Here is a 17,657-nt window from a genome sequence, read left to right as displayed (position 1 = left end):
ACGGACCGTGCTTGATCCTGTCCCCGAGCCAAGGTGCAACTTGTGCTATCGACTGCCTGTCCCTTCCTGCCATCAATCCCTGTGTAAGTCAGCCTTGTTCCGTTTGTCTGTGGTCTGTCTGGGATAAGATAAGATTGTATTTAAGTGCCTATCTCTTCTGTGCCTTTACCTCACTACCTTGTAATCTACCCCTTTTCTCCCCCACTGTAATTATATCCTCCTCCGGAGGTCTTGAGAACTGTACCCCTTGCGTCGTTTCATCTATCCCAGTCGTTGTGTCCTTTCCATCATTGATTTAGCATAGCGCGACTTGGTCAACGTTTGGGTGGAATCGGGGTCTAGTCGGGGAATAACTTTTAGGTCGCGGTAATACACCACCGCTCGGTCGAAATAACATCTAACCGCGATCCGTAACAATATGTATATATATATATGTATATATATATATATATATATATATATATATATATATACATATATATATATATATATATATATATATATATATATATATATATATATATATATATATATATGTATATATATATATATGTGTATATATTGTTGCGAATATGGAATTTGGCCTCCATATCCGCTTGTAAATATTCCCCTATTTTCTCCGATACTCCCCAACTCTCCCTTACCCCATTCCCTAGTCCCATTGTCTGTAAACAACACCCATTAGAGCCGATCTTCCCCTTCATCCCCCCATTAAATGTCGTGCCCAGGTCCCCCGCACCACACGTAGACAACTTTCGGACATCTTCCTAGTTATTCTTAATCTATGTCAGTTAAGGACTTGTTTCCATTAATTATGACTCTTCGTTGCACCAGAATGTGATTATATGGCACCTGTTAGGAAGTTTAGGACCTCCCCATACCTCTCCGCATCTCTTCCCCATGAAGAAGCGCCAACTACAACAACAACAACAAAAGAGGGGGGCGGCGCGGTGACGGCATGGGGAGTGGGCGTCCTCCTTCCGGCTCGGTTAGCCACCATTGACCACGCGCTCCACGGGGTTACCACGAAGGGGCTCCCTGTCGGCCCCTCGTCAAGGGCGGAGCCGGTAACCCCCGCACCCAATGAGAAGCCATGGGCCGATGCCATCTGGGGCGGCGCTAACGAGCCGAGGGCGTGTCACTCCCCGCCGGATATACGCGGCCCCGCGCCGGATGTGACGAGAGATGCGCCCCGAGCTTGGAAGGAAAAGACGCCACCCTCCCGAGCGCTGAGCGACCTCCCCAGCTTGAGACCAAAGTCGCGACCCACAAGCGCTGTGATACCTTCACGCATCTCTGGACACCACCGTACGTGATTCTGTCCCTGAGCCAGGTGCACCTGAGCCATCGCGACCTGCCTCCCCTTTTCATCAACCCCCGTGTGAGTCAGCATTTTGTCCCGTGTGTCTGTCGTCTGTCCGGGGATAATATAAGAGTGTGTCTAAGTGCCTGTCTTCCTGTAATATACCTCTAGCCCCTGTAATCTAACCTTTTTCCGTACGAATATACTTGAGAACTGAACCCCTGGTGTCGTATTGTGTCATTATAATCCAGCCGGGTGTCTTCTTTTTCTTATTGAGCCAGCATAGCGCGATTAGTCAACCCCGGGTGCAATCGGGGTAACTTGTACGGATACGGCGGCCATCCCGCTCGGCCCACCATACCATCAAAGTCGTATCTGTAACAATTGGTGTCGGGAGTGAGATTCGAGGCCCGACCAAATTTTGAAAAAAAAAAAAACGAATAGAGGGAAAAAAAAATTTGGTCAAAATTTGGAGCGGCCGAAATTTGTTTTGTTTTACGAAACTCGAATTTTGCAAGTCGCGCTATGGCGGATCAAGACGGCTGGGGTCCGGTAGGGGAGAGTGAAGCAGGGTCGGTCCAGGACCAAATTGAGACACGTGAGGAGAGCGAAACAGCGGGGGTAGCAGACGCGCGAAATGGCGCCTCGCACATAGCTACGGCGGCCGCACCCGCTGCACAAGTGGGAGGGATGGCCCAGATGCAGGTCCTCATGGAGCAATTTATGGCGCAAATGCAGGCGTCCCTCAAACTGCAGAGTAACCAATTGGGGAACCGGATGGATGCTCAGGGTGAGCGATTGGAGGGCCAAATGGGGGTAATGGGAAACCAAATGGGGGTAATGAGGGACGAAGCGAGGGGTACCAGTGAGAAGTTAGACAATAATTTTGAGGAGTTAGACAAGAAAATTGAGAAGTTAGACAATAATTTTGAGGAGTTAGACAAGAAAATTGAGAAGTTAGACAATAATTTTGAGGAGTTAGACAAGAAAATTGAGAAGTTAGACAATAATTTTGAGGAGTTAGACAACGGGATAAAAGAAGTAAAGAATGGGTTAACGGGGGTAGAAAACAGAATGGCCGCTCAAGAGAATCAAATGGAAGGGATGCAAAAAGGGTTAGAGGGGTTAGAAAACAGTATGGAAGGCAAATTGAGGGACATGAGGGACCAAGCGGAAAGGGAAGTTAAACAAATGGAGCAGCAGATAGAGGGGGTCAGAATGGGGGTAGAAACCAAACTGGATGCTCACAGGGAGGAAATGGAGCAGATGAGGGTGGCATCTGGGCAGGAGATGCAAGTGATGGGAGAGGAGATCAGAAGAGGAGTGAGTGAGGAGGTCGGAGGAGTGCGCGAGGAGGTGAGGCACTGTGAGGAGCACATGGAAAAGGAGGTGAGAAAGGCGACTGTAAAGTTACAAGGGGGCATAGAGGACCTGACGCAAGAGGTGGAGCAGCTGACGGTGGGACAGACGGAGTTAGTGGAGCAGGTTCAAAGGAACACTGCGGTATTAGGAGGTTTAAAGGCGACACAGAAAGAACTCAAAGATGACTTGGTAGCGACGAAGAGGGAATGTCAGATGGTACGTGAGGGACTGACAACGAGGTTGGACGAGGTGATAGAGGTAATGGAGACGAAGGACCGGCAGGTGAGGACGCACCTGGAAACGGTCAAGGTAGCCTTAGAGGATGAGCTTGAGGAGACGTACCGGGGAATAAAAGAGGTGAGGCACAAATTAGAAGAAGTGGAAGAAGGGGTGAGCGAAATTAAGAAGCGACGGAGAGGGGATAACAAAGAGATAAAAGAGGAGATAAAAGAATTGGTCCAAAGTCTGTGTTTGGATCGTGATGATGTGCTCATTAACCGGATGAGGGATTCGCAGGTGATGGAGGAGAAGCGAAGAGGAAGAGGACCCGGTGTAAGTGGTGACCAATATGGTCGTGCGTATGATGCGCCAGGGGATTTAAGAAGCTTGGGGGTCGAGATAGACCCGGGTGTTCGTGAGAGGCCGTTGGTGAAGTGTGCGACAGGTCTGGTGTGCGAAAATGGAGGTGTGCAAGAAAGTCCGACTCTGGGGTGTGTGAGGAAAAAGTGCATGCCAAGGAGTGAGGGTGTTGGCGAGAATGAGTCGGTCGTAGCGCGTGTGCGAGGGAGCACATGGAAGCGTGCTGTGGTGAGTGTTACAGAGGGTGTGACGGGAGAGTGTGCGCGAGAAAGGTGTGTGACGGACAGGTGCATGAGGAAAGAGTGCGCTGTCAGAAGTAAGGAAGAGTGTCCACCTGTGGTGAGTGTTACAGAGGGTGTAACGGGAGAGTGTGCGCGAGAAAGGTGTGTGACGGACAGGTGCATGGGGAAAGAGTGTGCTGTCAAGAGGAAGGGTGAGTGCGCTGTCAGGAATGGAGGTGAAAGTAGTGAGAGTGACATGGAGCGTGAGTTAGTTGTGACAGGTGAGCGAGGATGTACACCTGGGATGGAAGGATGCACACCTGGAATGGTAGAGCGTGAGTGGGAATGCACGCTGGAATTGGTGGTGAGGCACATGGTTGGGTGTGCGAATGAGGGCACACCTGTGATTGTCACAGAGGAGGTGACCGAGGAGGGGGCGCGAAGAGGTGTATTGGTGAGGTGTGCGAGCAACGAATGTGTGCCAAAGTGTTCGGTGGTCAGGTGTGTGACCAAGGCTGTGAGTGGAATGGGTGTACCTGGGTGTGTAAGGAAGGGTACGAGGAGCATGGGCACAGCTGGATGTGTGAGCAAGGAACGGGCTGCGGGGTGTAAGCGTCCAGGTGAAGCATCGACGTTAGACAGGGTAGAGTGTAGAACGACTTATAGCCGAATCGGGCCCTCGGTGCGTGCCGGGCCTCGCTTTGAACGGCCGCGTCCGTGCTCCACTAGGCGGAGCGGGCGGCTGGATAGGAAGGGTCGTCATGGCGACCACGTTTTGTTGAGACGTGCCGGCAGGTCGAGATCGGGACATTGGATGGCTCCACGCCGAGGTGATGCGTGGGATCTCGGCCCGGGTAAGCCCCCGCCCCTGCACCGAGTGCCGGACGCATCCAGCCGCTGGCACAAAACAACCAGCATCCATTGCTTGGCTTTACGAAGCCGGGCTTTGGACAGGGATTGGCGCACCGAGAGGTATTAGTGAGTAGACTGGGTGATGAGGTTAGTGTTTTGGACCCAAAATTAGAGAAAAGCAAAATTTGATGATTGGCAAGGGATTGGCAGTAGTGATTGGCAGATGATGGGCAGTGATTGGCAAATTTTTAATTTGTTGAAATTTGATGTGCAAAATTGGTAGTGAGAGACCCCCGATGTGGGGGGATGGCAAATCCACCATCCTTCCCATATGGTGGGGCAAAGGAGCAATAGTTTATGGGGTGTATGGCAGTGAAAACTAGCCCGGGTGGGTTAGGATATGGTGTGTAGGGATCTAGCGAAGATGACATTAGGTAACGTTAAGTTTAGTTAGTGACTGATACCTGTAGTGGGGACGCAGGTAGATTAGTATGGATGATAATGACGTGGGAGCGCAATAGTTTAAAGGGACGACTGGGAAGCGCAAGTTTCAGAAGGGAGTAGTTAGCTGAGATGATGCCGTGTGAGTGAGAATTGAACAGGTGTGATTGCACAGGTGTGCAACTGGACAGGTGTGTGGAGCAGTGTATGAGTAGTGAGTGTTGTGGATCAGCGCGAATGCGCTTGGGGAGAGAAGGGTGCAGGTGGCACCAGGTGTGAGAGCACAGGTGTGCAGGTACAGGTGTGATTGCACAGGTGTGCAACTGGACAGGTGTGTGGAGCAGTGTGTGAGTAATGAGTGTTGTGGATCAGCGCGAATGCGCTTGGGGAGAGAAGGGTGCAGGTGGCACCAGGTGTGAGAGCACAGGTGTGCAGGTACAGGTGTGTGGAGAGAGTTGGAGTGAGTGGTACGGAGTGGTGTGCATGGTGCGAAGGTGTGGATGGGGGAAGAGTGGACCCCTTTCACGAGTACCCGGGGCGGGTAGTGTAAGTGTTAGGTAGAGGGTGCAGGTAAATTGTGGTTGGATATTGGCATTTGTGGTGCGGTTGCAGAATGGTGTTGTGAATGGGTGCATTAGTGTTGTGGAAATGGCTGGGCGTGTAGCCTGTTAGTGTGTGTAGTTGGTTGAGCACTCCACCACTGTGAGGATGTCGGCCAGGTGAGGCCGCAGGTGGGCTCTGGGAGCCGGTAGAGTTGTGGATGGGGCCCGAGGATCCGGAGGATGGACCCGGGTAGCCCAGTGCCAGAGAGGGCACCGAGTGGGGAGAGTGCCAGAGGGCCTTCCCCAGGTAGTTAGGTTAGGGCAAGGAGCAGGTAAGCTCGGAGGCAACTGCAGTGGTGGAGGTGTGCAGGTGGGTAGACCCACTGGGAGAGGTACACGCCGCAGCCCAGAAATTGTGCGAGGGCACCGGGAGATGAATCGGGGGAGTGAGACCCCAAATTGAAGAGCACCACAGTTTGGCCAATGGGAATTGGTTTTTAGAACCCATAGTGTAAGAGGGCCAATGGTTTGGCCGGAGAAAGACCCCGGGTAGTGTAAAGTTGTTAAAGTCATTTAGGAGATAGTTAGGATTGATGAACCTGTCGCACCATACGCAGCCACTTACCTGTGGTGATGATGATGACTCCACACCTGTGTTTTCTTTGTTTGTGTTGCAGAAATGAGAATTGCTGTTGGATTTGTGAGACGCATCACGACGTGGATGAGACATTGGGGTGATTCCATCTCTCCCTCCCTAGGAGGGACTGATGATGAATTGGTAATGGCAAATTTTGATGTTGAGTTGAAAATGGCAAATTTTGATGAGAGTTGAAAATGGCAAATTTGATTGGGTAGGAGGGAGAGAAGACGAATTTGGTATATGGGAGGAACGGGGAAGACAGTAGGGATGTTTGTTGATTTGTAAAGTAGATGTTTATGAGTAGTGTAGTGTTGTGTGGATGCAGTAAGGGGTAAGGGAGGGGCCATGTAGGTTACCTGGTGGGGGGGGGGCGTACGATAGGAACGTACCTGTCTCACCTGGTTCCCATGTGCCCCCAGTGTGCATTACCTTACATTGCGTGCACTTTTGCGCCCTTACCACCTTACTCACTTGTCTGCTTCTTTTGTCTCCCACCTCCGAGGATCTGGCTTTGGGGTAGAGAGAGAGGAGAGAGAGGTGCTGGCTGCGCAGTTGTGGGCCTGCACTTTCGCTGTTCGCTGCCTGGATCGGTACACCATATGGACCGCAATGTTTGTGGCCACCCACAATGGACCGCAGTTCGTTTGCGGCCAAGCACCACCCGGGGATGGACCTATGGATCAACGTGGCACCTATGCCATACAGGTGAACCACTAATAGTTAACACCACCAAGTGCACCACAAGAAGAGCAAGAGACACCTGCAGGGTTAGGGGTTGTTGAAGTTATTTTTATTCCAATGAACAATGGTGACTGCACCGATTGGTGGTGGGGTGGTGCTGTTGATGCTCGGGAAAGGGTGCTCTGCACGTTATTAAAGGCCGTCGGCCACAGAGCACTCGTGGGTTGGTGTATCGATGTTGGCAAGCGCGCTCTCTCTATGCATAACATCTGCATGTGTTCCTCCAAAAACAGGTCCTGGATCGTAGTGTAAATAGCAGCGTAGTCTTGTAAATAATGCTCCCTACCGGCTGTATGTTTAGTTTGAGAATTCTTTCCGGATTCGGTTATCCTGTGGGTGTGTTTCTGTGAGGAGAAGGGTGCAACGTCGCAGGGGGACATATTTACTCATTTGTGAATATCTGTAAAACTGTCGCACTCAGGGTAGAGTTAATAGTAGAGGGAACTACATTGCGTGCCACACTAAAGTAGGTAAAAATTTATCGGGTCGGGACGCCCCGAGGGTAGAGAAGGGTGCAATGTTGCGAATATGGAATTTGGCCTCCATATCCGCTTGTAAATATTCCCCTATTTTCTCCGATACTCCCCAACTCTCCCTTACCCCATTCCCTAGTCCCATTGTCTGTAAACAACACCCATTAGAGCCGATCTTCCCCTTCATCCCCCCATTAAATGTCGTGCCCAGGTCCCCCGCACCACACGTAGACAACTTTCGGACATCTTCCTAGTTATTCTTAATCTATGTCAGTTAAGGACTTGTTTCCATTAATTATGACTCTTCGTTGCACCAGAATGTGATTATATGGCACCTGTTAGGAAGTTTAGGACCTCCCCATACCTCTCCGCATCTCTTCCCCATGAAGAAGCGCCAACTACAACAACAACAACAAAAGAGGGGGGCGGCGCGGTGACGGCATGGGGAGTGGGCGTCCTCCTTCCGGCTCGGTTAGCCACCATTGACCACGCGCTCCACGGGGTTACCACGAAGGGGCTCCCTGTCGGCCCCTCGTCAAGGGCGGAGCCGGTAACCCCCGCACCCAATGAGAAGCCATGGGCCGATGCCATCTGGGGCGGCGCTAACGAGCCGAGGGCGTGTCACTCCCCGCCGGATATACGCGGCCCCGCGCCGGATGTGACGAGAGATGCGCCCCGAGCTTGGAAGGAAAAGACGCCACCCTCCCGAGCGCTGAGCGACCTCCCCAGCTTGAGACCAAAGTCGCGACCCACAAGCGCTGTGATACCTTCACGCATCTCTGGACACCACCGTACGTGATTCTGTCCCTGAGCCAGGTGCACCTGAGCCATCGCGACCTGCCTCCCCTTTTCATCAACCCCCGTGTGAGTCAGCATTTTGTCCCGTGTGTCTGTCGTCTGTCCGGGGATAATATAAGAGTGTGTCTAAGTGCCTGTCTTCCTGTAATATACCTCTAGCCCCTGTAATCTAACCTTTTTCCGTACGAATATACTTGAGAACTGAACCCCTGGTGTCGTATTGTGTCATTATAATCCAGCCGGGTGTCTTCTTTTTCTTATTGAGCCAGCATAGCGCGATTAGTCAACCCCGGGTGCAATCGGGGTAACTTGTACGGATACGGCGGCCATCCCGCTCGGCCCACCATACCATCAAAGTCGTATCTGTAACAATATATATATGTATATATATATGTATGTATATATATATATGTATATATATATGTATATATATATATATATATATATGTATATATATATGTATATATATATATATATAATATATACTGAAACGCAAAAGAAACTTACCACCTTTGAAACCTTTAAATATCAACAATAACACTGCGTGTAGTAAATGTGTGAACTTATTTGTGGACAATAGTGTCCTCACTGTCAGACAAAACGGTCACGGATGGTCACTTGAACCTTCAATGGTCACTTCATAGCACAGCTGTTGAACAGCCGTTTTGACTGTCAGTGATTAGCCAAGGGGTACGGGATAATTTTTAATGAGCTGCACGTGATGTCTTGATATTGGCTTTAAAAAGGCCAGTGCAAAATGGGCATTTCAATCAACATGCCACGATTGTCAAGGGATCAACGGCAGCGTGCCCTGGGCATGCTGCAAGGCGGACTGAGCTACCGTGAGGTGCCACGTCGCCTTGGCTGTTCACACCAGACGATATCGGCCCTGGTGGACAGAGACACCCTCCACAACTCTGCAGATGACAGACCTCGATCAGGGAGGCCAAGAGTCACCACTGCAAGGCAGGACAGGCAGATGGTCCGAAGTCACCTGCGGGATCGTTTGAAATGTAAACCACTTGTTTGAAATGTAATAAAATTGTAACAGTTCAAAATAAAACAAACCAACAATTGCTAATTGAAACATTGGCATTTTATTGATGACATGTCAAGTTTTTGACCAAGATACACCATCTCATCAGTTTGTTCTACAGTACAGAACAGCACAGGGTGCAATGTCAGTCCCCTTTCAATAGCGTGTGTGGCCACCATTGTTTTGGATACAGGCAGTGCATCATCGGCGTATACTGCCGACCAGTCTTTGGATGGATTGCTGCTGGATTCTGTCCCACTCAGTCCTCAATGTCTGAAGCAGCTCTGCCCGTGTCCTGGCCCTGCCAACTACGCGTCTCCCAAGCTCATCCCACAGGTGCTCTATGGGATTCAGGTCAGGGGAGAGCGCAGGCCACTGCATGGTGTTGATGTTCTCGCCTTGGAGAAATGCAGTGGTAAAGCGAGCAGCATGGGGATGAGCGTTGTCATGCTGAAAGGTTCTCAGTTCTGGGTGGTCCAGCAGGAATGGCAGCAGATGATGTCGCAGGATCTTATCCACATACCGCTGGGCGTTAAGATTCCCATCCACAACCACCAGTGGCGTCCTGTACCGGCCTGATATGGCGGCCCACACCATCACACTTGGGCCACCCCACCTGTTGGCAATACGCCCACTCTAGGCAGGACACAACTAGATCATGATATCAACCTCCCACCCAAGTTTCATCAAGATCGGATGATATCATCGGGTAGTTATGCTGCGGACAGACAGACAGACACACACAGACAGACGCACACACACACATGAGGAATATAGTGGTCACTTGATAACTCGTGAAGCAAAAAGAACCCCTCCGCACATACTTACGGGTGGGGAAGGTGCAGACTGGAAGTTTGGGACAATAACAACTCACCACCACGAAATTAAAAACACCTCACCACCACGAAATAAAAAAACAACTCACCACCACGAAATTAAAAAAACCTCACCACCACGTAATTAAAAACACCTCACCACCACGAAATTAAAAAAACCTCACCACCACGTAATTAAAAACAACTCACCACCACGAAATAAAAAAACAACTCACCACCACGAAATTAAAAAACCTCACCACCACGTAATTAAAAACACCTCACCACCACGAAATAAAAAAACAACTCACCACCACGAAATTTAAAAAAACCTCACCACCACGTAATTAAAAACACCTCACCACCACGAAATAAAAAAACAACTCATCACCACGAAATTTAAAAAACCTAACCACCACGAAATTAAAAACTCCTCACCACCACGAAATTAAAAACAACTCACCACCACGAAATTAAAAACACCTCACCACCACGTAATTTAAAACTCCTCACCACCAAGAAATGAAAAAACACCTCACCACCAGGAAATGAAAAAACACCTCACCACCATGTAATTCAAAACACCTCATCACCACGAAATTAAAAACAACTCACCACCATCTAATTCAAAACACCTCACCACCACGAAATTAAAAACAACTCACCACCATGTAATTCAAAACACCTCACCACCATGTAATTCAAAACACCTCACCACCCCATAATTTAAAACTCCTCACCACCACGAAATTAAAAACACCTCACCACCACGAAATTAAAAACACCTCACCACCACATAATTCAAAACACCTCACCACCACGAATTTAAAAACACCTTACCACCACGTAATTCAAAACACCTCACCACCACAAAATTTAAAACACCTCACCACCACATAATTCAAAACACCTCACCACCACGAAATTAAAAACACCTCACCACCACATAATTCAAAAAACCTCACCACCACGAAATTAAAAACACCTCACCACCACGAAATTAAAACACCTCACCACCACATAATTCAAAACACCTCACCACCACATAATTCAAAACACCTCACCACCACGAAATTAAAAACACCTCACCACCACATAATTCAAAACACCTCACCACCACATAATTCAAAACACCTCAACACCACGAAATTAAAAACACCTCACCACCACGTAATTCAAAACACCTCACCACCACATAACTTAAAACTTCTCACCACCACAAAATTAAAAACACCTCACCACCACGAAATTAAAACACCTCACCACCACATAATTCAAAACACCTGACCACCACGAAATTAAAAACACCTCACCGCCACGTAATTCAAAACACCTCACCACCACAAATTTAAAAACACCTCACCACCACGTAATTCAAAACACCTCACCACCACGAAATTAAAAACACCTCACCACCACATAATTCAAAACACCTAACCACCACGTGATTCAAAACACCTCACCACCACGTGATTCACAACACTTCACAAACAACGTTATTAAAAACCCTTCACAACCACGGAAACAAAAGTTTGAGGGAGTAGTTCAGTGACAACACAGACACTGCCCACATATGTGGATATGGAGATAGATGACTGTACCTAAGTTTCTGTTTTGTCATGGTTTACATCAATCATAATATAAACAATTATTTTGCACAATGTATTTGTGATACACGTGATATTATATTTTATAAACAATTGTAGTTGAAGAAATTTTTTTTTGTTTGTTTTTTCCCCAAAAAAAAAAAAACGTTTTCCAAAATTACTAAAAAAGAATACCCTTACGACATACCCACGGGAGAGATCGGTGCATACCAGAAGTTTGGTATGATTTCACAAAAGTTTGAGGTAGTAGTTCAGTGAAAAGACAACACAGGACAGGACAGACACTGCACACATATATATATCTCTATATGTATGGTAAGAGGTGGGAAGAGGAGGAGGAGGTGGAAAGCAAGAGGGCTGTCAGATGCTTGTGATTGGCAGGTGGTGGCAGACCTAAAGCCACAATCAATTGGTATTCCCAGAGGAGATATGTGTGACAAGGTTGCGGCCTGACATTGTCATTTGGTCAGGTGCAACAAGACAGGTCATCTTAGGGGAATTGCCTGTACCTTGGGAAGAGAACATGGAGGAGGTGCACGAGAGGAAGAGAGGAAAGTACAGTGAGCTGGAGGCAGAGTGCCGGGAGAAGGGTTGGCGAGTTTCGTGTCAGCCATTTGAGGTGGGGTGTAGAGGGTATATTGGCAATTCCTTTTCTGCATTTCTTGCTCGGCTTGGAGTGTGTGGGACAGAAAGAAGGAGGATGTGTGACAAGGTGGCCCAGGTTGCCTTGAAAGGCTCATTTTGGATTTGGAGGAAGTTTATGGAGGCACGTCGAACGGTGTGGGTTGAGGTTACGGAATAGAAATGGAGGTGTGTGTGTGTGTGTGTGTGTATGTGTATGTGTATGTGTGTGTGTGTGTGTGTGTGTGTGTGTGTGTGTGTGTGTGTGTGTGTGTGTGTGTGTGTGTGTGTGTGTGTGTGTGTGTGTGTGTGTGTGTGTGTGTGTTGCAGGAGTGGGTCATGAGTGGGTGTGGTTTTGCATGAATGGTTTTGCATGTTTGCATGAGTGGTGCATGTTGGTATTGTAAGGGTAGGTGGTTGGTTGGTGTTGTGTGTGGATGTGTGTGGATGTGTGTATGAATGATCTGGTGTGTTTTGTTGGTGAGTGGTGAAGGGTATAAAGGTGGGTGTTTGAGTGTTCCACCATGTTTGTTTGGTGCTGTGGATTCTGGATGCGGAGGTGTTGTTGTAGTCTGCGTTCGCACTGGCTGGGAGTGGGGGTATGTACGCATCCAGATGTAGCTGCTGCATGTGGAGGAGGGGATGCCCCTGGTGGCCCACCTTAGCTGACTGTCGAGGTTGAAGGGCCGAAACGGGATGATGCTGAGGACTCTACTGAGGACCCGGTCAGTGCGGCACACTTGTGACCAGGTGTGTTTTGAACTTATATATATATATATTGTTGCGGATCTCTGGCGTCGGCTCTCCCCTTATAAAGGGGGGGTTAATCCCCTTGTCCTTTTATCTGGCCGACCCGAGTCCTGGAAGTTATACGCTCCTTCCGGTCGGTATTAGGTAGGGTTATTGGTCAATTTAGTCCCAAATACCTAATCACGAACACCGACCGCGAAGCAGGGAAATAACTCCCGCCCGAACCACGGTGTTAGTGGACACGCCGAGCAAAGCGAGCCGCGATTCGGGCCGTTAACAGGGACTAAACCCGATTCTGAGCGGTTTCTAATCGTGCCACGTTTACCCAATGAGAGAAAAGACGGATGCGATCGGATAAAAGGAAAACCAGGAAGAACAAGTAATTTATTTACAATTTGTACAAGAAGGAGAAGAGGAAACGAAAGAAATATACAAGATAGGAAGAGGAAGAAGCAGTTACACAGGGCACCCTGAGACAGTCTTATTCTTAATACCCAGGACAAACATACACACTCACATGGGGATTGTAGATGGTAGGGTGGAACAGGTAGAGGGTCCGGCGATGGCGTCCACCTCATCCGGTCCCCGACTCGTCCCATGCAGCAGATGGAAAACGGCAGCAGCTCTCCGCGTGTAGTGGAACGCGACCGGACAAGTTATATAATGGGGGGGAAGGCTGGTGTCCTGCGTACATAATATATGCGTACTATACAAAGGTGCCAAACGCCCCCTCTCCAATGTACTCCTTTGATAAGGTCCTCCTTTCATCAGCGCCCCTGCATCAGACTTGTCAATGCAACGCGCGTTCTCCCAGCAAGTCCGGTTTCAATAGCGCTCTCCCAATTAGTTCTCTCCAACAAGCGCGCCTCCAACAAATCCCTTCAAATCAAGCGCGCAGTATATCTCATAAAGTCCTTGCAATCACGACAGTCCTACGTGCAGTCCTGTAAAAGGGCTTTGCGTTCGCGCTTATATAACTCGACCAAGCGATCACTCCGCGAGCCCCAAAGCCACGCCTGTCGGTCATGTCACTTCAGCCCTGGGTGGCTGGTTAAGGCTTACTGGCCCCACCTTTGATGGCTGGATGACGTGGCCAAACCTTCTTCCTGGCACTTCACCCCCTCTTTTCTGGGCCTCACCGCGTGGCTTATGGTGGCGTTGAGCGAGCGCTAAGGCAGCTGCTGCTAACAAAGGCGCGTAACAAATTTGGGAGGGCCATGGGCAGACTGGAGGGCGCGTAATGGCGTCGCTTGGAGAGGGAGGCTTTGCAAAATGAACAGAATGGGGCCTACCTCTTATTTGATTGACACAACGCAGATTCAACTATTGGAAACAAGGCCTTACCTATACACATACTAATGAAATAACTGAAGTCCTATGGTGGCCTACGTGTTGCTTGTGGCCTAACTATGGGGTGCAACCTTTAACCCTTTAATAATGTCATATTTACAAGAATGATGTCATATTTACGCGTGTGGGTTATCAAAACCGCAACACTGCACCCCCCCTTTTTCCAGGCTCGACCCGAGCCGAAACAATAGGACTATCTTTTAATTAGTGTGACACTTAGGTGTGGTTACCCTCTACTTTTAACCTACTACCCTGAGTGCGACAGTTTTAACACTAGATATGTCCCCCCTGCTGCGTTGCGTCCTATCTAACTGACTCAGGCCCACAATTAACCGAATTACGGAATTATTCTCAAACTACACATAAAGCCGGTGGGGAGCATTATTTACAAGACGACTATTATTTACACTACAACCCAGGACCTGTCTTTTGTAGGAAAAAGAAGAGAGAATTTGAAAAGAGGAAAATGCCATTGCAATGCACTGCACCGATACACCATACCCATATGTACCATTAATGCACCATTAAAAAAAAATGCACCAAAAAGCACCAGCACCACAATGAAAATGCACAGTCATCACATTTTAAAATGATTGATGTCTTCTTGTGCTTCTCTGCTGGGCCGATGTATCTTGGCTTGATCTTCTTGCTTGATGTTTTCATTTAATAAAAAGGGCACAAACCGCGTCCGTTTTTTAAATCATGGACAGCAGGGCCAACGTAGGTGGTCTGACTGCTGGGCATTGATGCCACTTAAAACAGTGGTCCGCAAGCCAGATACGGCTGGCAGCAATGGTCTGTCCCAGCAGAGATGCCAGGCCACAGAACGTGTGGTCCAAAGGTGCCAGGCCACAGAACGTGTCCAAAGGTGCCAGGCCACAGAACGTGTGGTCCATATGTGCCAGGCCATAGAACGTGTGGTCCATAGGGTGTACCGGTGCAGGCAGGCATGCAGGCAGCAAGAGTGCAGGCAGCACAATCCAGGGCACCTGCACACTCCCCTCGGACAAAAGACCATGGTCCATGAGTGGGGAGGCAGACAAAGCAGAGGTTAGCGAGGGGAAAGGGAGGAAGGGTACACATAATCACAAGGCAATGCGACATGAAGCGGGAGAGCGGGAGAGCGAGCTGAGAAAGCTCGTCCCTAGTGTTCGTCACCCCCCATGTCACCTACTCTACCCTTGCCCCTACCCCGTATTTACACAATTTACAACTTTACAACTTCGTCTCTACCCGTCTTGTCTCCCATATCTCCCCTAAACCAAGTTTGTTCCCAATCCCCCCCAAGAAGGAAGGGATGGAATACCCACAATGTCAAACTCCGCCATGATGCGTCTCACATTTCCAAACATTTGCAAAACCTGGTGTGGAGTCCTATCACCCTCGGTGAGTGGATGCAGATGGTGTGAAGGGACTTTCATCCTAGCTATACTTCTAAATGAGATTAACTCGTTAAACTACCCGGGGACTTGCCCTGCCAATCCAATGGCCACTTTACACTATGCGGTTCTAAAAACCAATTCCAATTGACCATCCCTGTGGTGCTCACCAATTTGGAGTCTCACTCCCCCGATTTTTCTCTACTGTGCCCTCGCACAATTTCGGGGCTGGGTCGTGTGGCTCTCCTAGCAGGTCCTACTTACCTGCGCACCTCCGCCACTGAACGTCGCCACCCGAGCTTGCCTAGCTCCTCACCCTAACCTACCTTGGGGAAGGCCCTCCTGGCTCTCTCACCCCACTACTGCCCTCCATGGCACTGGGCTACCCGGGTCCTCTCCTTAGGATCCTCGGGCCCCACTGAACTCTACTGAACTCGAACCTGGCTCCCAGAGCGTACCTGCGGCCTCACCTGGCCGACAAACTACCAGTGGCAGAGTGCTCATCTAAACATACGCACTAACAGGCCCACACGCCCAGCCATCCATACACTCATGCACCAATCAAGCAATACTTTGCTACTTTCAGCACCACAGATGTCAATATCCAACAAATTTAGCTACTCCCTCTACCTACTGTTAAGCTACCCTCCCTGGGTATTCGTGAAGGGGTCCATCCTCTCCCCATTCACTCCTTCGCACCATGCACTCCAATCTACTCATTCCACACTCCACTCACTCCACACCATTTATTCCAGACCATTTATTCACTTGCACACCAGGCGAGCCAATGCACTTAATACACAATGACACACATCCTCAATACTCTGCTCATACACTTTCTCACACACACACACACACACACACACACACACACACACACACACACACACACACACACACACACACACACACACACACACACACCTTTCACGAGCATTGCCTCATGCACTCAAATTTTCCCACGCTCAATTCCTCATTTCAACATGCTCACCAGCAAGACTCTCATTCAATTCCTGATTTCATTCTAAACTTCAAGCTCATACACACAGCATCATTTAAACTAACTACTCCCTTCTAATACTAGTGCTCCCCGTCATCCCTTATACTAAGCACTCCCTCGTCATTATCATCCAACTACTCGACTCTACGTCCCCACTACTTGTACAATGTCACTACTTAAATCTCAAGTCTCCTAAAGTCATTTCTAGGTCCCTATACATTTATCCTAACCCGCCTTCGGCGAGCTTGCACTGCCAAACCCCATAAACCTATAGCTCCTTCGCCCCAAATGGATGTGAGGGATGGTAGAGCCACCATCCCTCTACATCGGGCATCTCCCACTATCACCCCCCCCCCCCAATCCTCTTGCACTATGAGCCCCCGTCATGTGAGGTACTGGGTCCTGCCTCGGCGTCTAAAGCCGAGGCGATCCATGAGGGCGCCTGCTCGCCGGTGTAGGGTCTTAACCGGTCGGTGTGGATGATCCGAGGGAGGGCTCGTGGCCCCATTTTGATCTTAACGACCACGTCACAGACTTGCGACAGGACGACCCCCGGGCCTTGCCAGGGAGAGATGAGTTTGGGGCACCTACCCTTCCGCCTCTGGGGATTAAAGAACCAAATCTTCATCCCCGGAGCGTACTGGCTCCCCTGGCTCCGGTGGTCGTACCTGCGCTTCATCTTGGCCCCCGCCAGCTGGAGCTGGTGGCGGGCGAAGGCATGGACCCTCTCCATGCCTTCCTCTAGGTGACGTGCATAGCCCTCCCTCGGCGGGATATCCGTGGTGTCTGGCACGGAACCGCATAGCAAGTCGGCGGGAGCCCGCAAATCCCGCCCATACATAAGCAACGCTGGACTGCATGCGGTGGCCCCGTGCTGGCTAGTTCGGTAGGCCATTAACAAGTACGGGAGATGTTCGTCCCAGTCATCCTGACGGGTGGTGGTGAACAAAGCCAATTGTTGGTCAAGGTTCGATTGAACCGTTCCACCATCCCGTCAGATTGTGGCCGCAAGGGCGTGGTCCGCATCTTTCTAATTGACAGGAGTCTGCACACATCTTTTAGCAATTGACTTTCAAAATTTCGACCCTGATCGGTGTGCAGCTCCTCCGGAATCCCGTGCCTACATACAAATCCTTCCACGAAGGCC

This window comes from Myxine glutinosa, chromosome 10 (genome assembly GCF_964187855.1).
Source record: "Myxine glutinosa chromosome 10, kmMyxGlut1.1, whole genome shotgun sequence".
NCBI classification, from domain to species: domain Eukaryota; kingdom Metazoa; phylum Chordata; class Myxini; order Myxiniformes; family Myxinidae; genus Myxine; species Myxine glutinosa.
Note: the sequence above shows the minus strand (reverse complement) of the source record.